Source organism: Neomonachus schauinslandi, chromosome 1, assembly GCF_002201575.2.
Source record: "Neomonachus schauinslandi chromosome 1, ASM220157v2, whole genome shotgun sequence".
NCBI lineage: Eukaryota > Metazoa > Chordata > Mammalia > Carnivora > Phocidae > Neomonachus > Neomonachus schauinslandi.
Window position 1 is genome coordinate 44,014,873 of NC_058403.1, and position 27,389 is coordinate 44,042,261.

Here is a 27,389-nt window from a genome sequence, read left to right on the forward strand (position 1 = left end):
ATCTGATTCAATATACATCTTCAAGAACTGAGTGCCTGAAATACTACTCAGTAGACGAGTCCTTAAAATATGTATAAAGTAATAAGTGATTAAATAGTGATGAGAGAGGGAGTGAATGTTGATATTTCACTTGTCTAGTTTTACAAAAGAGAGCCTAGTTGTTTGACCACACATTTGTTTTGTTAGGCACTGAGCAAAGCTTTCAGTTATGAAAGATTAAAAACAAAATAATTGAAAGTTAGTTCCATAATGAACCTAATGCTACAATTATTTTGACACCCTATAGACTTAAGGTGAGACTCCATGACTATGATACCTTTATGTTCTACTATATATTGTTATACTGAGTTGTTTCCAAAGTATACCCTAAGATAGAAAAGTTTTTTTCCTCAAAATAATTATGACGTGATTTGAATTATGTGTATTCATCTTTTTTTATTTTATTTTATCATTATATTAATCACCATACACTACATCAATAGTTTTTGATGTAGTGTTCCATGATTTATTGTTTGCATATAACACCCAGTGCTCATTGCAGAACGTACCCTCTTTAATGCCCATCACCAGGCTAACCCATCCCCCCACCTCCCTCCCCTCTAGAACCCTCAGTTTGTTTCTCAGAGTCCATCATCTCTCAGGGTTCGTCTCCCCCTCTGATTTCCCCTCCTTCATTCTTCCCCTCCTGCTATCTTCTTTTTTTTTTTAATATATAATGTATTATTTGTTTCAGAGGTACAGATCTGTGATTCAACAGTCTTGCACAATTCACAGCGCTCACCATAGCACATACCCTCCCCAGTGTCTATCACCCAGCCACCCCATCCCTCCCACCCCCCACTCCTGCAACCCTCAGTTTGTTTCCTGAGATTAAGAATTCTTCATCTCAGTGAGATCATATGATACATGTCTTTCTCTGATTGACTTATTTCGCTCAGCATAATACCCTCCAGTTCTATCCACGTGTTGCAAATGGCAAGATTTCATTCCTTTTGATGGCTGCATAATATTCCATTGTATATATATACCACATCTTCTTTATCCATTCACTGTCGATGGACATCTTGGCTCTTTCCATAGTTTGGCTATTGTGGACATTGCTGCTATAAACATCAGGGTGCATGTACCCCTTCAGATCCCTAAGCAATCTTTCATTAAAGCCAGTAAATAATATGGCAAGGGTGATAAATACGTCTATATGTGGATAGAAGTGTACTTTTCATTCCATTTTATTTTGCCTTTAAAAATTTATTTAACTCCTCTGCTCTAAGATGTGTATTGCCTTTTAGTTTATAATGCTCATGTGAATTGATGACTTCTCTTTTTTACTTCCTCTTTCAAGGCTTCTTTATATAAATAGTGAATGATTGACTATTTTCTATCTCTGAGTTTAGATTATATTTTGATAAGTTTATTTGATAGTTATGTCCTATCCCATAATTTTGTATTTTTAAGTTTTTAAATTTTTTTTAAAGATTTTATTTATTTATTTGAGAGAGAGAATGAGAGACAGAGAGCATGAGAGGGAGGAGGGTCAGAGGGAGAAGCAGACTCCCTGCCCAGCAGGGAGCCTGATGAGGGACTCGATCCCAGGACTCCAGGATCATGACCTGAGCCGAAGGCAGTCGCTCAACCAACTGAACCACCCAGGCGCCCCTTTAAATTACTTTTCATAAAGATAAGTGTGTTGGTCAGTTGTAGATATGAATTGCACATTCAGATTCCTAAAACTTGGGAATAGGTTCCTCAGTCTATTTTTACAAGAAGAAATACTTAATGTGCTGAATAGTTTTGAATATTTAAAAGATTCAACTGCTGTTTTTATTTAGCTGTTTTACAAAATGTGAGATACTTGTATTAAGAGCAGAACAATTAAACTCTATTTCAAATGCTATTTAATTATATATTTAAATTTAAACTATAACTGACATGCAAAATTATTTCCTAAAATAAACTTTTTCACCATCTGAATTTTATTAACCTAATTGCTGCCATCTCATATCAGTTTTACACTTATTTTACAAGGTGACAATTTTCATGTGCCTTAAAGAATCTCAAGAGACTGTAGACTTCAACAAGTCATCAGGCAGGATGCACATATAAATCTTATGAGATAAATACATATTTTTAAATTGTATATTATAAATAAATATTCTTTTATCCCATTTCAAAGATCTGTAAGAAAGATTTCCAATCCTCTGGTATCATTTAACTGACTCTTTTAGCATGGTTTTCCATGTATTTCATTAAAATCTTTCTTCTGCCTGTTAACCTATTTAAGAAGAAAATATAAAAAATAAATTTACTTCAGGAAGTGGAAGGTCACAGTTCTCTGCATTATCACTGTCTGTAGATGGGAAGACCATCTGTAGAACATTCCAGTTGAGTCATACCTACTTATTTCATTTGCAAGTTTATCATCCGCAACCCAACTGCTTCTACTGTTCTCTAATTCTATATGTCTAGTAGACTGGAGAAGTGTTGTGCATTCATGGTCACAAATCTTAAAGGAACCACAGGAGAAGTGACAGTATATCGGATTAAAGACTCCTCAAGATGTCCTCTTAGATGCATTTTTGAGGTAATCTGAGAGCCCCACAGTCATTCTCTTATATGACCACTAGGCAATGTTAAGCTCCAGAGAAGACTCCTCTCCAAAAGGAAAATGAGAGTCACGGAATCATCAAGAAGCCTTTTCAAAATCTGAATACTTCTACCATGTCATTCTAGCACAGTAATGGTGCCTTTAAGGAACATTTGTATAAGGAAAAAAAGAAAAAAAAAACAACTCAAAATAGTGTGCTGTTACTATGATGAGCAGTGAGTTTAAATTCAGCTTAAAATCTTAACATTTTCAACTCAGAACCTTAAAACAAGGAAGTGTTTGTTCTGTAAAAATTATCTGTCTTTTTAAAAAGTTTATTTTTGTAGAATCCACAATATGAAATCTCATGTTAAAATATTGCAGGGTGCTTGAATCTTCATTTATATGACTAAACTGAAACTAACATGGCCATGCTAAAAACACATAACACATTTTGACATAGTCAAGTAATTAGAACTTTAAATGTAGTATAAATAAAATGAAAGGATTAATTATTTGTTTATGCCAAATTTAAAGAAAATATGGGGAAAAAGTCTTAGAGTTTCATGTTCAAATCTTGTTAAACAGTATTGTCTTAGGTTATTGATTTAATAAAACTATAAGACTAGTTTCTTGTAAATATCATGCCATATAATTTATTGATATTTTAAAGTAAATATTAGATATAACTAACATGAAAAAATCATTTATTTCTGTGTTAGAAATAATTTTTTTAAATAAGTGGTTAATATATGATTTTTTCTAATTTTCACAATAAAAAAAATCCATAATGATAAATGAAAAGCAAAAAGTAACCAAATTGCATTAACCTTCTAGTAGAGCTTTTCTTAGGTTATATCCTTGATATATGCTCTTTCTTCACACATGAAGAATTAGATAAAGTTTTAATGAACTTTCAAGGTAGAAATACTCATTCTTAAACTATGATCTAGAACTAGATATTTCTCTAAACAGTTATCTACAAATGTTCCATTTTTTTCATTTCTCTTATTAGTATTAATTTATTTTTTACATTAATTTCATATTCTACTTCCATAAATTTTCATTTTCCTCCCTGTGGTACCTCACAGTCTCAGAGGAGGGAATGAGATAATATATCTGCCTTCATTTGACTTTTAAACCCATTACAGTTTGTCAAGGTGTAAGAAGCATCATAAGCAGAATATGTTAAAAGTTACCCATTATTTGACATAAATTTGGCCATTAAGGACTTGATTTTGAAGGAAAAACTATAATTTTAGAGTGATAAGATGCAGAAATTGTTGCCTACTTGTTTATTAGTTAATAGACTACTGAGAAGAATAAATGTTTGGGTTTTATAATAACCAGACAAAAACTCAGATTCCACACTGTCTAAACTCAATGTATACACATGGCAAACAGATGGTGTTGCTATGTAAGATTTTGCTTTAAAAAAACCTTTTATTTTCAAGTTCTTTTCAAGAACTAGGTACTTTTCTCATGATTCTATTTCTTCACTGAAATTTTGCTTAATTTTCTGTGTAAAAGTTTTCTTAGGAAGTATGCATCACATTTCCATGATATTTCTCGAAAATTTGGGGCATTGTGTTTGAATATTGGAAATGTCATCTGTTGCTAAGATAATGAAGGTGTTATATAAATGCAGGATGTAGTGCTGCTCCATTAGGATATGGCATTTTTTTAATGGATTCTCATCCAAGAATATCCCCTTAAAACATGAAAAGTATATTTAATCAAAATCAACTAATGAATAATTAGCTTACATTTCAGGAATTAATTTGTTTTCCCAAGGATAAGATAAAAACAGCTTCTGAACAAAGGAAAAGAAGAGATAGTCTTGGAAAAAAGTTCTTAATATGCAAAAAAAGATTTAACATAGGATGAAGAATACATCTGAAATTAATGGGGGAAATATACATTATTAAATAACATTTGTCAAAGGAAAATAATTATTTAAAACATTTCCAGTTAATCCTTAACTAAGAAAATACCCTTAAACAAATTCCAAAGGATTAAGTAGAGAAGTGTTAAATACAAAATTTTAAGAAAAAGTAAATGTAGGTAAATATTGACTAAGTAGTGAATGGAGAAACAGAAAAAAAAAAATGATTACAAAGCAAAAGATAGATGAGTTTAATAGGAATTTTATACATCAAAGTAATTATAAATAAAATTAAAATAAATGATAAGCTGGGTAAATATTTATGATGAATGGACCATGGTAAAAATGGGCAAAGGACCAGAGCTCTCAATTCTCAGAAGAAATGCAGTTGTCTAATAAGCATTAAAAAAAAACCTCACTCTTGCTAAAAATCAAAGAATTGAAAATTAAAACAATGATAGGTAATTTTCTTCTAATCAGATTGGACTTGCTTTTTGTGTTTTGTGGGGTTTTCTTTGGTAAATGGTAACACTCATGTCTGGTCAAAACTCTGATACTTCTACAGGACTATAGGAGTGACTATAAAAGTATATGGCAGCGTGTTTCTAACACCTTAAAATTATTATACTGTTTAAATTTGCTATTATATATCAATATCTAAGAAAGATAAGACATGTAGAAAACTATATGTGTAAACATATGTTATGCATAATAAGGAAATGTGTACATATCCTAAATGACAAACAAAAAATAATAAGTAAAATGTATTATGTCTATAAGATGGAATGTTAAGTTTAGTGAAAAAGAATAATGCTAACAATATCATAAGTGCCACAATAGAGGCTTTCTATATATTATCAACTATGTAAATAATTAATGTACGCATTAGTCATAAGAAAATGAATAGCAAAATTTTCAGATGTTGGTAGTGTTTCTTTCTGTGTGATGGGATTATGGTTGATGATTTCTCTAAAGTGACTTGTAAGGTCCTTCATGATGCTGATGCTGACCTGATTGCCCTTTTATAGGTCCTTATATTTATCCTGCCGCAGTACTTATTACCATGCTCTGCATTTCAATTGCATGTCAGTTTTTTTCTATTGAATTGTTGATAAATATTTGGATCTCCAAGGCTTGACATAGTGCCTTTCATCTAAAATCTATGCATTAAATATTTACTACATAAATTAGTGAATTAAGTGTGTGGATATGTATACATACATATATACGTGCACACACAAACACACAAAATTCTACAATACCCAGAGTGAACCTTTTAAAGTTTTAATACCATGATACTTTTGTCCCTTATTCTTAAAGTGCTGACTGAGAACACCAACAGTAAGTGTTCTATTCATAGGCTTATTGTCCTGGAACAGATACTCAGAAGACATAGTGTTCAGTTGTGTAAACCTAAGCAGGAATGCCCTGAAAATATGCAGGAGAGATTATTGTCCATTTGGTTTTATGGATCTCTAGGGCCCGAAATTTCATATCCCGTATACATAGTTTAGTCTGCTATTTTCCATCTGCATACTCATGAATGTATAGCTCACAATGTCATTATTTTTTTTTTTCTTGAAATGTCCAGTAGTTTAGTCATATAGAGAGACAGGAAACAGCTGGTCAGAATCTGATCAACTCTGAGTTCTAGTCCCTAAACTGCTACTATCCAGCTGTGTATATTTAAGCCAGTTATTTAATCTTTCTGGACCTCAGATTTTTCATCTGCAAAATGAGAATATTGCATTGAATAACATGTTGAACATTCTATGCACACAGTCTTTTCATATTTAAAATCAGTTTTCTGCCTTAATCCCAAAAACTTGATATAATAAGAAAATAATATAGTTGATAAAGATGCAAAAGTTTTTTTGATACTTCCTCTAAGAAGATACCTCCTTAAAGTCTTATTGAAACTTTCCAGGCATACAGCTCCTGCTATAGGTCTTTACACTGTAATATTTTGCAGTATTCTTGGAAGTTCGCCATGGTGTTTTCAAGTTATACTTATTTTTAGAAGGTAAAAAAAAAAAATACCTCAGTAATAGTTCCTCCCATGTTCACGTCCATATCACTTTACACTCAGTGAGAAGAAATAAAAGTTTTTATGGTTACTGGAAAGTAAAAATATATGTCACATTAGAAAACTGAGTATGTAAATAGAAACAATTATCATGGCTTAAGCATAACAGGAAGAATGTCTCTTCTTCCTCTTCTTTCCTTTTGTTTTATTTCACATTTTGTTATCTGTCACTCTCAACCTTACTTTTTGTTTTTTGGTTTCCACTTGTTTTGATCATATGTGTATTTCCTAAGACAATACCTAAGTCACTTTCTTCAAAGTGGCTTGTGTGTGTTCTTTATTCCATCACTTAATTCCATGATGTAATAAATGCTAAATATAATTTGATCTTTCAGCAATGGAATTTATGCTCCACAAAAATGGACTTTTTCACTGTATTTTATTGGTTGGTTCACTTTATCCCTGGAGCCTCAAACAGTACATTTATAGTGTACTGAGCCATGAACAAACATTTATTAAGCCATAATATGTGATCAGTACTATAGTCTATCAGACAGTATAAGTAAGAAAGGAAGAAGCTAGTGTGGCTTCCTCAAATGCCTTACTTTAATTGGGGAGGCAATGTTAGCGGCTGAAAAAGGCTCACAAAGAAGGAGAGAGAATATTTTTTTAAGTTAAGTGCTTAAGTGATAGGATACAGATTGTGAATGCTTTAGTTCAGAAGAGGAAAGATTAGTTAAGCTGGAATACTTCCTGGAGGAGCTTTACCTTAAAGGAAGAACAGCATTTGGATTGACCATACAAGGAGGGTTGAGCCTTTAGATGATGAAGGCATGCGGGAGGAACAAAATTTCACAATTTGTTTCTGGCAATTTTGTGGAAAGCCTAATTCTTCCTACACATATCTGAGGAAGCCTTCACTGAATCAAGATTTATACCACAGTCAGTCTTTGACAAGAAAATTATAGAATCATGCTCAATTTAGGAAACAATTTTGTTTGTGGTATTAAGGATTAGAGCTTAGTAGCAATATTATATTCTGCTTCCTCAAATATGAGCAATGCAGGATAAAAATTTGAATATCAAAGATGAGATTTACCAGACGGGGAAGCTTACTTTTGGGGGTGGGGTTGTTCTTTTAAGGAAGCAGGCTTAGCAAAAAATAGTTTCCATCTGGGAGCAAATTTACATGGCACTGTTACAAGATGCACAGTTTTGATAGTGATTTATAAACAACCATTAGAGTGGGATGCTCGTTGTCTTCCTACAGCAACATCTCTGAGCACTAAGCACTTTTTGGTCAAGCCCTAGGATTTAACTGCAGGGCATTCAGTTATAAAACCATTTTTCATCGATCTGAGCTGTTGAGTTCTTCACTGTAGCTTATTTTCACTTTGATTTTAAAATCCATAAATGCCAGTCATAGCATTTAGGAACTAAAATCATTGGCACAGGAATTTAAATGAAGAGTGATAAATCAAGGCTGCCAGTGGCTACTGCCTCAGCCGGATGCAAACACCACAACCACAGTTTTTAATAGCTTTGCATGCCTAATTTCAAATTAAGTGTGACAAATTAAGCAGGAAGTTAATTACTATCCTGAAACAAATAGTCTGACGTTGATTGGAAAGGGCTTCATAAAGCTGTGTTTTACCTTAACAGAATACCCAGAGGAAATATTAGAAAATAGAGATGTACAAATAACAGTTCAGGTAAAAAAAAAGGGGGGGGTGATTATTATGCATCTGGTTAGATGAGCCCAGGTATTTGAAAAGGGGACTTCCTCTGAGCATAGTTTTACTAGTTTAAAACAGAAAGTGAGTTCACAGATGCATCAGAATCTTGGTATCTACATAGTGGATGAGGGAGGAAGAGGCTTAGGTGTGTGTATCTGTACTCCTGCTGACCAGATCATTAGAAGGTCTGTCAACTCTTCTCATGGTAGAAGTGCTAAAATTAACAATGGCACATAAAGTGAATGTGACCCTAAAAGCCCGGAGATCTTATAAATCACAAAATTCTTAACTCGTCCCTTATTTATTTTTCAGGGCCTGCACTCCATGACTCCTATTGTATTTAAATATTTATTGGAAGACAATTTCTTCTGTGACTTCATACTTGACTTAATGATTTTTTTAAAATATTTTTTTAAGAGAGTGTGTGTGCACACAAACAGGGGTGGGGAGCTGGGAGGGGCAAAGGGAGAGAGAGAATCAGAGAATCTTAAGCAGGCTGCACATCCAGTGTGGAGCCCGACATGGGACTCCATCTCTTAACCCTGTGAGATCATGACCTGAGCAGAAATCAAGAGTCAGAGGCTTAACCGACTGAGCCCCCTAGGCACCCCTTGACTTAATGATTTTTTAATAATGTTTGAGGGAATGTTTCAAGAAAAGAATCTGTTCTTTGGAGTTCAAATGAATTTAAAGGAAGATAAAGTTCAACGTTCATTTATTGCAATAAAGTTACAGATAGCTTACTGTATCAGACATTGTTTCTAGCACTTAGCATTCATTCATAATATAAACCAACCCAATAAGGTATTATTCTGGGTGTTTTCCAGATGAAGAAACTGTCACACACAGACTAAAAAGTCAGTATCACCCAGCTGGGCCCTGGTCAAACCAGAATTTGTTACCAAACAGTCTTGGTCCAGAAGTCTGAACTCTTAACCATTAGGGCACACTGCCTTTTGAAACCTGAGCCTGGAGAGAGCAGTGGTAGTTATAAAACTAATTATTTAGTCACATCTGTGGGATCACCAGTCTTTTTGCTTCTCTGCCTATTGCAAATGAGAAACACACGCTCATCAGAAAATCAAGATTAACAAAGATTAAGATAGCCTTTTGTCAGACTCTGTAGAAAATGTGGTGAGCTACCACAGTAAATGTATAGACTCCAGGTGACTTTTGAGCCACCATGGAGTACACGGGCTTTGCTAGCCTCTCCCTGCAATGACTTGCCTAACTTGAAAGAGAACATAATCAAAGGAGGATACTGAAAATAAAAATTACTCTTCTTCCTTAAAAAGAAAGTGTTCATAGATCTTTCAGAATATTTTATCTTGATTCCGATACAAGTATTTTTGCTGTTTCTTAATATCCATATGCTCATAATGTAACATTTAATAAATTTTAGAGAAAAAAACAAAATCAAAAGATATATTTAATAAGGATGAGTCCAAATTCATTGTTTGTGTATAACACCCAGTGCTCCATTCAATACGTGCCCTCCTCAATACCCACCACCAGGCTAACCCATCCTCCCACCCCCCTCCCCTCTAGAACCCTGTTTGTTTTTCAGAGTACATCGTCTCTCATGGTTCGTCTACCCCTCTGATTTCCCCCGCTTCATTCTTCCCCTCCCGCTACCTTCTTCTTCTTCTTTTTTTCTTTTTCCTTAACATATATTGCATTATTTGTTTCAGAGGTACAGATCTGAGATTCAACAGTCTTGCACAATTCACAGCGCTTACCAGAGCACATACCCTCCCCAGTGTCTATCACCCAGTCACCCCATCCCTCCCACCCCACCCCCCACTCCAGCAACCCTCAGTTTGTTTCCTGCAATTAAGAATTCCTCATATCAGTGAGATCATATGATACATGTCTTTCTCTGTTTGACTTATTTCACTCAACATAATACCCTCCAGTTCCATCCACGTCGTTGCAAATGGCAAGATCTCATTCCTTTTGATGGCTGCATAATATTCCATTGTATATATATACCACATCTTCTTTATCCATTCATCTGTCGATGGACATCTTGGCTCTTTCCACAGTTTGGCTATTGTGGATATTCCTGCTATAAACATCGGGGTGCACGTACCCTTTTGGATCCCTACTTTTGTATCTTTGGGGTAAATACCCAGTAGTGCAATTGCTGGGTCATATGGTAGCTCTATTTTCAACTTTTTGAGGAACCTCCATACAGTTTTCCAGAGTGGCTGCACCAGCTTGCATTCCCACCAACAGTGTAGGAGGGTTCCCCTTTCTCCGCATCCCCGCCAACATCTGTCGTTTCCTGACTTGTTAATTTTAGCCATTCTGACTGGTGTGAGGTGGTATCTCATTGAGGTTTTGATTTGGATTTCCCTGATGCCGAGCGATATTGAGCACTTTTTCATGTGTCTGTTGGCCATTTGGATGTCTTCTTTGGAAAAATGTCTGTTCATGTCTTCGGCCCATTTCTTGATTGGATTCTTTGTTCTTTGGGTGTTGAGTTTGATGAGTTCTTTATAGATTTTGGATACTAGCCCTTTATCTGATATGTCATTTGCAAATATCTTCTCCCATTCTGTTGGTTGTCTTTTGGTTTTGTTGACTGTTTCCTTTGCTTTGCAAAAGCTTTTTATCTTGATGAAGTCCCAATAGTTCATTTTTGCCCTTGCTTCCCTTGCCTTTGGCGATGTTTCTAGGAAGAAGTTGCTTCAGCTGAGGTTGAAGAGGTTGCTGCCCGTGTTCTCCTTTAGGATTTTGATGGACTCCTGTCTCACATTGAGGTCTTTCAACCATTTGGAGTCTATTTTTGTGTGTGGTGTAAGGAAATGGTCCAGTTTCATTCTTCTGCATGTGGCTATCCAATTTTCCCAACACCATTTGTTGAAGAGACTGTCTTTATTCCATTGGACATTCTTTCCTGCTTTGTCAAAGATGAGTTGACCATAGAGTTGAGGGTCCATTTCTGGGCTCTCTATTCTGTTCCATTGATCTATGTGTCTGTTTTTGTGCCAGTACCATGCTGTCTTGATGATGACAGCTTTGTAATAGAGCTGGAAGTCCGGAATTGTGATGCCGCCGGCTTTGCTTTTCTTTTTCAACATTCCTTTGGCTATGCGGGGTCTTTTCTGGTTCCATACAAATTTTAGGATGATTTGTTCCATTTCTTTGAAAAAAGTGGATGGTATTTTGATGGGGATTGCATTGAATGTGTAGATTGCTCTAGGTAGCATTGACATCTTCACAATATTTGTTCTTCCAATCCATGAGCATGGAACATTTTTCCATTTCTTTGTGTCTTCCTCAATTTCTTTCATGAGTATTTTATAGTTTTCTGAGTACAGATCCTTTGTCTCTTTGGTTAGATTTATTCCTAGGTATCTTATGGTTTTGGGTGCAATTGTAAATGGGATCGACTCCTTAATTTCTCTTTCTTCTGTCTTGTTGTTGGTGTATAGGAATGCCACTGACTTCTGTGCATTGATTTTATATCCTGCCACTTTACTGAATTCCTGTATGAGTTCTAGCAGTTTTGGGGTGGAGTCTTTTGGGTTTTCCAAATAAAGTATCATATCATCTGCAAAGAGTGAGAGTTTGACTTCTTCCTTGCCAATTTAGATGCCTTTGATTTCTTTTTGTTGTCTGATTGCTGTGGCTAGGACTTCCAATACTATGTTGAATAGCAGTGGTGATAGTGGACATCCCTGCCACGTTCCTGACCTTAGGGGGAAAGCTCTCAGTTTTTCCCCATTGAGAATGATATTCGCTGTAGGTTTTTCATAGATGGCTTTTATGATATTGAGGTATGTACCCTCTATTCCTATACTCTGAAGAGTTTTGATCAAGAAAGGATGCTGTACTTTGTCAAATGCTTTTTCTGCATCTATTGAGAGGATCATATGATTCTTGTTCTTTCTTTTGTTAATGTATTGTATCACATTGATTGATTTGCGGATGTTGAACCAACCTTGCAGCCCAGGGATAAATCCCACTTGGTCATGGTGAATAATCCTTTTAATGTACTGTTGGATCCTATTGGCTAGTATTTTGGTGAGAATTTTTGCATCCATGTTCATCAGGGATATTGGTCTGTAATTCTCCTTTTTGATGGGGTCTTTGTCTGGTTTTGGGATCAAGGTAATGCTGGCCTCATAAAATGAGTTTGGAAGTTTTCCTTCCATTTCTATTTTTTGGAACAGTTTCAGAAGAATAGGTATTAATTCTTCTTGAAATGTTTGGTAGAATTCCCCTGGGAAGCCATCTGGCCCTGGGCTTTTGTTTGTTGGGAGATTTTTGATGACTTCTTCAATTTCCTTAGTGGTTATAGGTCTGTTCAGGTTTTCTATTTCATCCTGGTTCAGTTTTGGTAGTTGATACATCTCTAGGAATGCATCCATTTCTTCCAGGTTATCTAATTTGCTGGCATAGAGTTGCTCATAATATGTTCTTATAATTGTTTGTATTTCTTTGGTGTTGGTTGTGATCTCTCCTCTTTCATTCATGATTTTGTTGATTAGGGTCATTTCTCTTCTCTTTTTGATAAGTCTGGCCAGGGGTTTATCAATCTTGTTAATTCTTTCAAAGAACCAGCTCCTAGTTTCGTTGATCTGTTCTACTGTTCTTTTAGTTTCTGTTTCATTGATTTTTGCTCTGATCTTTATTATTTCTCTTCTCCTGCTGGGTTTAGGCTTTATTTGCTGTTCTTTCTCCAGCTCCTTTAGGTGTAGGGTTAGGTTGTGTATTTGAGACCTTTCTTGTTTCTTGAGAAAGGCTTGTATTGCTATATACTTTCCTCTTAGGACTGCCTTTGCTGCATCCCAAAGATTTTGAATAGTTGTGTTTTCATTTTCATTGGTTTCCATGTATTTTTTTTAATTCTTCTTTAATTTCCTGGTTGACCCATTCATTCTTCAGTAGGATGCTCTTTAGCCTCCATGTATTTGAGTTCTTTCTGACTTTCCCCTTGTGATTGAGTTCTAGTTTCAAAGCATTGTGGTCTGAAAATAGGCAGGGAATGATCCCAATCTTTTGGTACCGGTTGAGACCTGATTTATGACCTAGGATGTGATCTATTCTGGAGAATGTTCCATGGGCACTAGAGAAGAATGTGTATTCCATTGCTTTGGGGTGGAATGTTCTGAATATGTCTGTAAAGTCCATTTGGTCCAGTGTGTCATTTAAAGTCTTTATTTCCTTGTTGATCTTTTGCTTAGACGATCTGTCCATTTCAGTGAGGGGGGTGTTAAAGTCCCCCACTATTATTGTATTGTTGTCGATGTGTTTCTTTGCTTTTGTTATTAATTGCCTTATATAATTGGCTGCTCCCATGTTAGGGCCATAGATATTTACAATTGTTAGATCTTCTTGTTGGATAGATCCTTTAAGTATGATATAGTGTCCTTCCTCATCTCTTATTACAGTCTTTGGTTTAAAATCTAATTTTTCTGATATAAGGATTGCCACCCCAGCTTTCTTTTGGTGTCCATTAGCATGGTAAATGGTTTTCTACCCCCTCACTTTCAATCTGGGGGTGTCCTTGGTTCTAAAATGAGTCTCTTGCAGACAGCATATCGATGGGTCTTGTTTTTTAATCCAGTCTGATAGCCTGTGTCTTTTGATTGGGGCATTGAGCCCATTTACATTCAGCGTAACTATTGAAAGATAGGAATTTAGTGCCATTGTATTGCCTGTAAGGTGACTGTTACCGTATATTGTCTGTGTTCCTTTCTGGTCTATGTTGCTTTTAGGCTCTCTCTTTGCTTAGAGGACCCCTTTCAAGATTTCCTGTAGGGCTGGTTTTGTGTTTGCAAATTCCTTTAGTTTTTGTTTGTCCTGGAAGCTTTTTATCTCTCCTTCAATTTTCAATGACAGCCTAGCTGGGTAGAGTATTCTTGGCTGCATATTTTTCTCATTTAGTGCTCTGAATATATCCTGCCAGTCCTTTCTGGCCTGCCAGGTCTCTGTGGATAGGTCTGTTGCCAATCTAATGTTTCTACCCTTGTAGGTTACATATCTCTTCTCCCGAGCTGCTTTCAGGATTTTCTCTTTGTCTATGAGACTCGTAAGTTTTACTATTAGATGTCGGGGTGTTGACCTATTTTTATTGATTTTGAGAGGGGTTCTCTGTGCTTCCTGGATTTTCATGCCTGTTTCCTTCCCCAAATTAGGGAAGTTCTCTGCTATAATTTGCTCCATTATACCTTCTGCCCCTCTCTCTCTTTCTTCTTCTTCTGGGATCCCAATTATTCTAATGTTGTTTCGTCTTATGGTATCGCTTATCTCTCGAATTCTGCCCTCATGATCCAGTAGTTGTTTATCTCTCTTTTTCTCAGCTTCTTTATTTTCCATCATTTCATCTTCTATATTACTGATTCTCTCTTCTGCCTCATTTATTCTAGCAGTTAGCGCCCCCATTTTTGATTGCACCTCATTAATAGCCTTTTTGATTTCTACTTGGTTGGATTTTAGTTCTTTTACTTCTCCAGAAAGGGTTTCTCTAATAACTTCCATATTTTTTTCAAGCCCAGCTAGTATCTTTAAAGTGATGATTCTGAACTCTAGATCTGACATCGTACTAATGTCTGTATTGAGTAGGTCCCTGGCAGTCGGCACTACCTCTTGTTCTTTTCATTGAGGTGATTTTTTCCGTCTTGTCATTTTGTGCAGAGGAGAATAGATTAATGAGAGAACAAAATGCTAGCAGAGTAACAACGTCCCCAGAAAATATACTCTAAACAAATCAGAAAAGACTTGAAGCAGTGGGAAAAGAAAGGGAAAGAGAGAAAAAAGAAAAAGAAAAAAAAGAAAAAGATAAAGATAAAAACAAAAACAAACAAAACAAAACAACAACAACAACAACAAAAAAAACCAGAATGTGATCAAATATGATCAGGCTGGTATATAGATCAGTGCCACACACTAGATTTGGGGTGTATTTTGGTCTTTTAGAAGAAAGTGCCTCCCAGAATTTTAAAGAAAGAAAAACTTATATATGTACAAAAATAAGGGTTGATATGATGAAGGGATGGAATATGACTGTAAAGATGGAAATTATAAAAAATTTTATAAAAGGAATTGATAAAAAGTTGTTTGAAAAAAGAAAGAAGAGGATTTAAAAAAAGAAAAAAAAAGGGAGAGGATGTGATCAGGCAGGGGAATAGAAAACACCATATACTAGAGATTTAGGGTATATTTTAATCTGTTAGAAGAAACTATCTCAAAATTTTAAAGAGAGAACAACTTATATATATAAGCCAAAAATATGGGTAACTACTATGAAGGGATAGAATATGACTCTAAAAATGAAAAATAAAAATGTTTTTTTTAAAAAAAGGGATTGATAAGATGTTGGTTGAAAAAGGGAAAAAGAAAAATTCAAAAAGAAAAAAGAAAAAAAAAAGACAGTTAAAAAAAATTAACTTTGAAAGACTAAAGAATCATGGTAAAAAAGCCATGGATTCTATGTGCAGTATTCCCCTAGCGCTAGAGTTCTGCCGTTCTCATTGATCAGTAAACTTGGCCTTGGCTGACTGTTCTCGCTGATCTTCTGGGGAGGGGCCTGTTGCCGTGGTTTCCAAATGTCTCTGCCGGAGGCGGAATTGCCCCGCCCTTGCCCCCTCCCGGCTAAGTAATCTGCTCAGGTTTGCTCTCCGAGGCTTTTGTTCCCTGCGAGCTTTCCGTACAGCTTTGGAGGCGGAGAGTGAAAATGGCGGCCTCCCAATCTCCGCCCCGGAGGAGCCGAGAACTCGGGGCCCCGCTTCTCAGTGAGCCCCCAGAGAAAAGCCGTCAGTCACTCCCGTCTCCCCGGTCTCCAGCCGCACTCCGTGCTCACCCGGCCTGTGACCGCGCGTTTCTATTTCTGGCACCCGACCCCGGGTGGAGTCTCCAAACCCAGCAGATCCCTGCGGTGCACTCCCGCGCGGCTCCTCCCGGGGGAGGAAGGTGAGTCTCCCCGGATCTGCCGCTTGTTGGGTCCCTGCTGGAGGAGCAGTGGCCCGACTGTGCCGCGGATCACGGTTTATGGCAACCCCGAGCTGAGAGCCCGCGCCTGAGCTCCGTCTCTGCAGCCGGCTTCCCTGCTCCGATACCTGGGAGCTCTGCCACACTCAGGCACCCCCGGTCTTTCTGTGACCCCGAGGGTCCTGAGACCACACTGTCCCAGAGGGTTCCACCCCCCGCTTAGCCACCGGAGTGACGTCCCTCAGCGGAGCAGACTTTTAAAAGTTCCGATTTTGTGCTCCGTGGTTCTATCACTTGCCAGAAGCGGCCGACGGAGGCCCCTCCCCCGCCGTCTATCCTCCCGAATATCGCCTCGGATTCACTTCTCCGCACGTCCTACCTTCCAGAAAGTGGTCGCTTTTCTGATGAGAGAGTTGTTGCTCTTCTATTCTTCGATCTCCTGTTGAGTTTGTAGGTGTTCAGAATGGTTTGATCCCTATCCAGCTGAATTCCAGAGAGGAGACGAAATCCAGGTCTCCTACTCCTCCACCATCTTGCTCCGCCCCCCAATCAGCCTTTTTTTTTTAAAGGCAGTGTTAACTGCTAAGCAGAATCAATTTATGTTTCTTAATGACCATGGCTTATAGATGTGTTTCTGGGGAACTATAAAAGATACCAAAATTATTTTAAAGAGCCAATGTTTACAGGTGTTACCACAGCCAATCTAAATAATTTCTGCTTTCTAATTAGAAATAAATTGAATTCATTACTTCATCTTCAGGACCTAGTATAGTGCCCAGTACCTAAAAGGTATTCATAAATATTTGGTGAATAAAGGAATAAATGAAGGAATGCACTTTTAAGTTAAATTTTTATGAAGCTTTACTAAAATGTCTTCTACTTAAAGTGGTTATGTTACCTAGAGGAATAAGATTTGCAAAGCAGTGGTACAACTGCTTTTCTTCACTTATAATGATTTTTAAAATATGTAAAGATGTAAAATTTGTTATACTTCAGGAATAATTTCAATAAGGAATTTAACAATTTTTTTTCTTTTTTAAAATCGTTTTATTCTATTTTGGGTTTTTTGGTTTTTGTTTTAGTTTTGTCTTGTTTTTATTATGTTTATTTAGCCAGCATATAGTAAGTACATCATTAGTTTTTGATGTAGTGTTCAACAGTTCATTAGTCGTGTATAATACCCAGTGCTCATCACAACACGTGCCGTCCTTAATACCCATCACCCCATTACCCCATCTCCCAACCCCTCTCCCTTCTGTAACACTCAATTTGTTTCCCGGAGTCCAGAGTCTGTCATGGCTTGTCTCCCTCTCTGATTTCTTCCCGTTCAGTTTTCCCCTCCTTCCCCTGTGGTCCTCTGCGCTATTCCTATGTTCCACATAACAATTTCAATTTACTTATTAATGTGTTTGTAAAGGATGTAGAATAAAATAATCTTCAAGTTACAGTTTTGCATGATTATATCAAAGCTGTTTTCTAAGTTAAACCATCTTTTGGTATAATTTTGACACACAAAATCAACAAAGTTAAAAGAAGAAAAAATGTAAGACAAGGTGTGTGTTGCTAAAGAAGAAAATATAATGTGGTAGATATGAGTCTGAGGGCCCACTGTTCCTGGTTCTCATTCTGATTCTGGTCACAAATTTGAGTGAAATTGGAACATTGCTGTAGTGTTCTATACCAAGGCTTTTTTCATGACATAAATGGGATAGTTTATAATAATTATTCCAAATAAAAAAGCATGAAGATTCTATATAGGTAGATTCTAGATCTGTGCATGTATTCCCCTACAATCTAACTTTTTTTTTTTTCTGTAAAGGGCCAGATAGGAAATATTTTCGGTTGTGCAGGTCATATATTCTCTGTCAGACCACTCAGCTCTGCCCTTGTAACAGGAAAGCAGCTATAGACAATACATAAATGAAAGAGCATAGCTGTGTACTAATAAAACTTAATTTATAAAAACAGGCATACATAGTTGATAAACCCATGCCCTAGATGATAAAGCTTTTATGTTCTTAAAGTAATTGGAAGCTTTTGATTAATATGTTCATAACTCAAAAAAAAAAAAAGATGTTTAAAAGGGCAGCTGGAAAAAAAATATGCTTATAACTTAAAATCTATAGAAAGGAAAGGATGATTCTCCAAAAATCTAAGATGGTTTCTCATTTAGAAATAGACTTTTTGGGGGTGCCTGGGTGGCTCAGTTCAACTCTTGATCTCAGCTCAGGTCTCAATCTTAAGGTTGTGAGTTCAAGCCCCAGCATGGAGGTTATGTTAAAAAAAAAAAAAAAAAAAGACATTTGAAGTCTAAATAGCTGGTAATTTTATTTAAAAAATTAAAAGGGAATGAAAAAGGGTATTTGTGACTTTTAGTCTTCAGAAAACAGCGTGAGGCTTTGTTAATCTTAACTAATAAGAAAATGAAATTATGATCAATTTTTATATAATAAATGTGTACTCATAATGTAATACAATTTAAAGAAATTTTAATATTACCTAAACATAGGTTTAGCATGGGGAATAAGAAAATTTTATAATTCTTTGGTTCCTCCAATTCCAGATTCCACTTAGGGATGAGCAATACAAAAGTGGGGCACCTGGGTGGCTCAGTCATTAAGCATCTGCCTTCGGCTCAGGTTGTGGTCCCAGGGTCCTGGGATCGAGCCCCGCATCGGGCTCCCTGCTCAGCCAGGAGCCTGCTTCTCCCTCTCCCATTCCCCCACTTGTGTTCCCTCCCTAGCTGTCTCTTGTCTCTCTGTCAAATAAATAAATAAAATCTTTAAACAGAACAAACAAACAAAAAAGGATGAGCAATACAAAACTAAATTAAATTTAATGGAGAAAAGTAAAATGCTAATTTCCAAGTTAACAGGAATTATTATCACATGAATATTATTTACAGAGGTTTTACATTAAAAGCAAAACAAAACTGGACTTCTGTGGAGATTTTACTGCCACTAACAAAAATAACTATATTCCAGCTATTTAGCTTTCACTTTATTTGATTATTGCTTACAAATTTAGTAAATCTAATTCAAGAGCTATTGGCAAAAGCCTAGGAAGACTGGTGTAATATGAGGGGACTGTAACATTGAACTGATTTGTGCTAACAAGATAAGACTGACCTTTCTCCAAATAACGTTTTTCTTAACCTTGACAAACTGCACAAAACCTCTGGGAAACTAGTAAGAATGAGCTAAAAGTGTGGTACAAATATAATACAAAGAAGGGTAAGAATTAAAAATCTGACATTAGGATTTTATTTTTTTAAAGATGGGCCTGTACATAAATATTTCACCAGAGACTTCCGTGAGATTATTTGCATATAGATAAAGTCATTTATGTATAAGGTCAGTTTATACTCCACTCTCAATTAGATATAAACACAAATAAAGAGGTGTTGTCATGAAATAGAATGAGGCAGAACTATCGAGATCTGTAGCTAATGTTTTGTAACCACAGTAATTTGATATTTTAATGTTGAAATATGAGTTTAATCTGCTGTTAAGAGAAAATTAGCTGATTACATTTTTTGTTGTTTGTTTGCTTATTCAAATTTTGAGTATGGGTTCCTATACCTGTGAACATTCTGTTGATTTAAAAAAGTAATTAAATAACAAATGATCCCACAAGTCAGTTTAAACAAATGTAATATATTGGTCCTCTTTTTCCTCTTAATACTTTTTTTCTTCCTATAGGCTCTATATTGGTAGGAAATCACTTAATGTCCTTTTTTTCTGAACACAGATGATTGGTCCTCTGTGGCCTGAGACATGTTTTTTGTGCCCCTAAAAGAGAGAAATATAATCCAATTTAGATCCACTTTCATAATGCTTGTCAGAGCCATGCCCTTATTAGAATAATAGTTTAAGGTCAATAGAAAGGAAGGAAGGAAATAACACAAAAATATTATTCACCACATCCTTCCTGAGATACATACGGTGTGTGTCATATAATAGACCTTCAAATAAATGTTGGTTGATTGACTAAATGAGTGAATGAATAAACGAGAAAAATAACTTGTATTTATATTTACTACCTCTTTTCATATTTTAAATTTGAAGGTTACTTACTTTGGCTTATGAAGTTTTGTGTGTTTTTTTTTTTTTTCCCTCTCTTGACCCAAATGGAAGAAGATAAAGGTATTTAAACATAAAAATCACCAAACATGATTACCATGAAGTAAGGTTAAATGGGGGTATTCTAGGTCCAAGAAAGAGTTGTGGAAGTGTTCCTCTTCACTCTGATAGCTAAGACAAATACTCAGTAGTTGTTTTGTTTTCTGAGCAATAGAGAGGTTCCCAGGAAATCATGCCTGAAAATGGAAAAGGTGAAGATGAGTAAATAATTCTCCCAGTTAGGAATGCATTTGGCTAAAAGTAACAGAAAAACTGAGTTTCCTAAGCAAAAAAGAGGGTGTTTTTGTTTGTTTTTGTTTTCTCATGTAATAAGAACAGAGGTAGAATCTTGGTGGAGGTAGTAAAACTATTCAGTGATAATTCATGGTTTTAGGATCTTTGTATTTTCCTGCTCTATCACACAGTGTTGGCTTCTTTCCTCCTTCAACGATGCTAGCTGCACATGCAGGCGGAAAAGATGTACAACAAAATGACAATAATAGCCCTGTCTGTCCCTTTTCATTGGGAAAGAAAAAGCATTTTTAACAAACCATAACTAGCAAACTTCTGTTTAGCTTCCATTAGTCAGAATGTGGCCCTATAGCTATCTCTACCTTCAAGGTAGGCTGTAAAATCAAGTTTGGTACATTTCATTTTTTTTAAGATTTTATTTATTTATTTCACACACACACACACACACACACACACGTACACACGTACACAGAGCAAGAGGCAGGGAGAGGGAGAAGCAGGCTCCCTGCTGAGCAAAGATCCCAACATGGGGCTTGATCCCAGAACCATGGGATCATGACCTGAGCCAAAGGCAGACACTTAACTGACTGAGCCACCTAGGCACCCCAAGTTTGGTGCCCTTCAATCCCTACAAAGGAAAAAGAACATCAAAGGACACACCTGAAAATGGGCATTAAGTAGGCTAACCTGTAATGTGTGGCCCAATAATCTTTAGCAAGTTTGTTAATTGAACTATAGATTCTGAGAAAATTAACCAATATGACTATTTAAATGAGATATAAATAGCATTTAGATCATAATTTTATTTCTAGGTTTGGAAAAAAACAGTTGGGAGGCTAAATACTAGAACCACTAGAAGTGGAATTTTGGGAAATCGAATGATAGCTTTTTTTTTTTTCTTTTCGCTATTGCATTTTAAAAATACGTTAAGATATTTTATTAAAAGAATAAAGAATAGATTTTCTAGGAAAATGATTATAGAGAAGTTAGAAGTTCTTTATACTTTAATGTTGATTATACTTAATAATTCTACTTTATAAAATATTGGAAATTTATTAAACCACTGCATGATTAATACTACATACCATCGACTAGTTAGTATAGGTAAGAAAAGAATAAGACATGGTAGCCTACCTCAAAGATATCACTACTCTAATTGAGGAGATCTTTACATTTATTTAATCTACAATACACAGTTGAGTTAAATCCATATATTGTTGAGGCTGATGATAAGAAAAAGTCCTCAAATTCACAAAAGACAGGAATAAATACTTGAATTTGCTTTGTTTTTAGACAGATATACTCCATCACATTAGCCAATCATACTTATTTTTTGTGTACTTTATCTTGTGGCTAATCATTCCCTCTTCATAGTCATGATTTCAACTTCATAATCATGTTTTAAAATCATGTCCTAAACTTCAAGGGATTAAAAGATAAAAGCATTCTCTCTATATATGTATATATACATGCAACATACTTAAATGTTCACATGAATCCATCAATTAATTTTGAAGAACACATAGGCAAGTTTTATCTGATCTAGAGGACGGAAAGTTTTAGGAATGCAGAACACAACAGGAAAACTTCAAAAGCTAGGATCAAATGTCACACACACACACACACACACACGCAGATTTAAATTCTCAATATATCTAAAATAACATAAGTAGCTTTAAAAGGCACAATTTTTTGTAATGAGCATGAAAATGGGTGAATCTTTCCTAAGTTATAAATATAAACCAATCAATATTAGAAGCACTAAAATCATGGTTTTAATGGTCCAAACATAATTAAATAATTTTTAAAAGAATAAATTAAAGTTATATATAAGTTATTATACAATTGCTCTCATTAGTAAGAAAATAAATACAAACGTTATAAATGGGAACTTTTACCTATGAAATTAGAAGTGATTAAAAAATACATAATTGATACTGGTGAGGGTATTGCAAGATAAAACTCTCATATACTGTTGGTGGGAGTTAAATATGTTAAACTATTTAAAAAGCATATTAAAAATCACAAAAAAAGTAAAAAAAATAAATTAAAAACAAATATTTAACAAAGGAAGAATGGTTTAATAAATTATGAACACTTTTGAAATAAATTATTATGTGCTGTAGAGGAAAAAAAATTTTCCCTTCTTTCCCCTTCCGCTTGGCTGATATAATAACTAAATTGACACAACAGATTAACAGAAAAAAAACAATAATAAATTTTATCTTGTATGTGTGGAAGCCCTTTAAAAATATGAGACTCAAAGAGGTGACAAAAGCAGGAAGTTTTTTATACCTTTTAAATAAAGAAGCAATGAATTTGTGAAGAATTGTCAAGACAAAGGGATTTGGACTTGGGATAGTAATTGGTAAACAAGTAACAAGTTTTGTCCATATATCCTTCTAGGCCCTGAACTCCCTATCTCTGGTAATAAGAATGCATTCCACACTCCTAGTGCAGTGAGGGTAGCTTTCACATGGGAGATTTATCTCCTGCTTTCAGCAGGGACGAAGGAGGGTCAGAATAGCCTTCTTGCACCAGCTATTTCTCAAGTACCTTTAATTCAAAATTACCAATATACCAAAATGGCATATTTTGGGGTGGCACTATTCTCCCTTTAATACCAAAGTCCCAAGTTTACCAAGGGGTAGAAACATTGTATTTTATATCATTGTCTCCCTTCCACATCCTGTTGAACAAATGAAACAAAGTATATAAGAAAGAAATGGTAGATATTTTATGCATGTTGTTCAAGTAACAGAAAACTAAATAAACTAAGGGTGTTAATTCGTAAATTTAGCTATCTATTTTTATAATATAATTTTAGACTTCTATTATTTTTGTGATTATCTTTTATTAAAGTTTGCTTTTAAAGTTTGTATATCATTAAATTCACCATTAATTTCACAATCCAATATTACATGGACATGGAATATACTTTCTGAATCCATAGTTTGAATTTTGGTTGCCTAGACATTTTCAATAGGAGTGTAATTTTCAGAAAAGTCTAAAAATAGTGATTGAATTAAAAAGCATCAATATTTAGATTGACTTCACAATTAGAAAAAACAAAACTACTCAAAAACAATTTGAAAAATAATGAAAATATTTAGCAAAAATCATTATTCCTATTGATTCTCCTACAAATGCTGCCAACTTTGTTTCTGTTTCTCTAGTTCTAGAATATAAAAAAGGGGCCCAAGAATATGTTGATAAAGACTCCTCCAGGGGATTACTTTTATCATTTATCTCCTGCAGGTTGAGAAATCTTTTTATCCTCCTGAGACCTCATTCTTTGCTTAAAGCATATTAACAGTCTTGCCAAAAAATTAATGATACATGTAATCTTGGCTTCCTATAGGGTATATTATTGCATTTGTAATTCTTCATGCTACAAAAGAATATACTTCCTCTTATAAAGCAAGTCAGATTTGCCCTAGACAACACAATTCTGAGCAACCCCATTTGCCTTAATGATAGATATGCTTTCAAAGCTTCATAGCATAACTGAATTAGGTCATCTTACTACAGCCAAAACAAAGTAGAAATGCTTCAAGACTGACTGTTTTGTTCAGTCTTCCCAACCCCTTTTTTTTTTCTTCCTAAACATTTAAGCTCAGTAGCAGGGTTGCCAAGTTTAGAGTAGAGAGTCTTCATGACACTCTCCAGTACAGTGCCTATGAAGGTCTCCAATGCAGACTCAGAATGTTTTTTCTTCTTCTTTTAACGTCTTTACTCATGGACAAACATGTGCAGTAAATATCATTGCACAACAGAGAGCCTATAGACCATTCCTTAAATTCTGAGAGTCAAATAGTAATCGATGGCTAATGCTTTAATTTTCCCAAACCCTACGGGTGTCTAAGAACAGAGGCCATTGAGTATTCAAAAGATGTAGATAGCCCTTCCAGAGCATATCTCATATTTGGGAATCCAGGCACTCATTAATCCTCTCAACTGTGACAATTAGAAAATAATGGCCAGATGATGGGTGATCAAGGACTAAATTGACTAATATACTTTATGTCCAAACTGGGACATTTCTGAAATGAAAGAGGATGCTTTTTATAATCATATGCATATACCAGGCATTATCCTGAATTGTTCTAGGAAAACCTAGATATAAACAGTTGGACATACTGAGGAAATGAATGGGCTTCTGGATTGACACATTTCTGAATGTGCAACCATACCAAATCTGTGGTTCCTCTCCTGAATTTATTCAAATAAATAAATAAATATTATTATGTACTAAATATTTTACTGCCTTTTTTGTGTGCTGTCTTTAAATTCCTCTAATGGTTTTTAAAGAATCAAAAAGTCCTCCAGAGTTTCTCTTAAAATGTATGCAATATTTGTTTTGATACAATTTAAATTAAACCAGTTAATGTCATAGATATGTTCATAAGTCTTTGTAAATAGCAGGAAATCAATGGCCACTTCTTAAAGGATGTTCATTAAGCATTCATTTCATTCCTTTTCTTATTTTGATTTCTCATAAGTTTCTTTAAAGCAAATATAGTGAAAATTAAAATCAGAACTTAGATCCAATGGCTGCTACTTTCCTTTATCCTATTTAATATTACAAATCATTTTCTTTGAAAGAATAACACTGCTTTGAATTTAGGACTAGTAATTTTACTCTGCAACATTAGACATAAAGATATATCCAGGATAAAGTGTACCCCTCAATTGGTACTTTAGTGTATGTAGGCAGTTCTTTAATTTTTACAAAAAGGATGCCTGAAAATATGTTTTAAAGTTTATAAATTGAACAGTGCCTTACAAGTGAATAAAGGGTTTCCCTGAGAGGTACATGTATTATAAAATATTGAACTGCCTTTCTAAAGACATGGTTTCCATTAGTCCAGTCAAATCCAAATAGCTGAATGAAAAATCTTCACAGGTAGCAGAAAATGACAGGAGAAAATCGCCAGTGAGTCCCAAGAACTTCTCTAAAGATTCCGGTTCAGGTACCTCTACTTTTCAGTGGCCTATCACTATGGCCAAACACATTGTCAGGCAACCCAGATCCTAATCATCAAATGGAGGGCTCTAGTACTCAGCTCATGATGTATGGGTAGAGAATGTCTATATTCTTTTTGCCATGAGAAGGGCCTCCACATGATTTTCTGAAGGGCCTCCACATGAAGGATTGTATTCTCACTTACCAGCCTATCAGCAGCTAAGAGTACTTGGTCATTTTCTACAAATCCTGAATGAGGGGGTACCTAGGTGGCTCAGTTGGTTAAGTGTTGGACTGTTGGTTTTCGGCTCAGGTCATGTCAGTGTCTTGAGATCAAGCCAGCATCACGTTCCATGATCAGCTTGGAGTCTGCTTGAGATTCTTTCCCCCTCCTTGTCCTTCCCCCTCTCAAGCTTACTCATGCTCTCTTTCTCTGTCTCTCAAATAAATAAAATATTTTTTAAAAAGTGCTGAATGAGGTGGGCAGTTGAGGAGGAAGAAAAAGAATTGGGAGAATGGTCACCCACTAGAGGTCAGGCAGCCTGACTGCCAAAGACTCCTGCTGGGGGAAAATGTGGGTTGAGTCCCAGAACTGGGAAAACCAACAGAGAATCCTTAGTTTGCTTGGGGTCAAGGGTATGGTGTTTTACTAGGCATTCTTAGAAAACCACTAATTGGTACAGTGAAGTGTAAAAGTATTCCTCTCCTCTACCTTGGTGACCACCCAGTCTTTGGTCCTAGCAGCCATCCATAGGAATTAAGAATTAGGCATCAGATAATCAGAGAAAGACAAATTTGATTCAACAATGCTTTATTCCCAATGCTAATTAGATATCCTAACAAATGGAAAGTATGAGTGACTTCTGGTTAAACTTGCTTTATTCTAACCCTAGAAAAGATTACAATCACTAATTAAACAGTTTGGGTACAGAAATATTAAAGTAAACACAAGTTGCTAGTTCGTTGTTCATTCTCCATGAACACCATTTTTGTTCTTTGATAGGGAAATATGAATGATTCTAAAGTGATTGAGTTTTAAAGCACTATAATAATCTATATTACATCTACATAACTTCTCAGTGGATCTTTTTTAGACATTTTAGAATATCTATTACATTGTTCAAGTCATAAAACGAGAACACAAAAATCACAGAGTTAGAAAAAAGAATATCCTAGTTTTGCTGTTACCCTCAATATATTCTAAAAATATTTGTTTGAAAAGAGAAATACGTTATTTTTAATCTGTTGATATTACTTATGATTTATTAGTAGTATTCTTATTGTGAATGTTAGAAAAAAATATTTTTTAAACCTCATCTTATTAGAACTCTCTTACCAAAAGTGTGTTATTTTATGAAAAGAAAATGTCACTCCAACAAGTGTGACTCAGGGGGAAAAGAATGAGCCATCATAAGCATCTTTTGAGAGCTGTCAGATTGCTCAAGTGAGGAGAATAGGAAACCTATAAAGTAAAGCAGGTCAGAGCAGGGAAAGTGCAAATTAAAATCAGGTAAGGCTTAAGCAAAATGAAAGAGCACTTTATAAGAAAGTCCAAATCTAGTTACACAATACATCACAGGCAGGAAGCCAAGCAGAGAATCAATGAAAACTGGTTATGATCAAGGTGGATTCAAGGATGGAAGAAGATAGCAAAGAGTAAATGTTTGACGTTGATTTTTTCTGAGGACATGAATGACATTTTCACTCCCAAATTTTCTTTAAAAGAAAGGTCAAAGATACTAGATCAAACACTATCCAATTCGTAGGTGTTGTTAATCCTATTAAAGAGTAATGAATAAATTATATGCTTCCAAGCATTTTCAAGTGAATTTAAAGATTAAATTATGAAAGTGTTGATCTAAATTTTAGGAGAGTAGC

The 27,389-nt window shown here is 35.3% G+C and overlaps 1 protein-coding gene across 1 annotated transcript in view; it reads left to right on the forward strand.

Moving 5' to 3' along the window:
- The window catches only part of EPHA6 (EPH receptor A6), an 827,849-nt gene that overhangs the window by 405,459 nt on the left and 395,001 nt on the right, over window positions 1–27,389 (forward strand). The gene's annotated exons all lie outside the window — the stretch shown is intronic.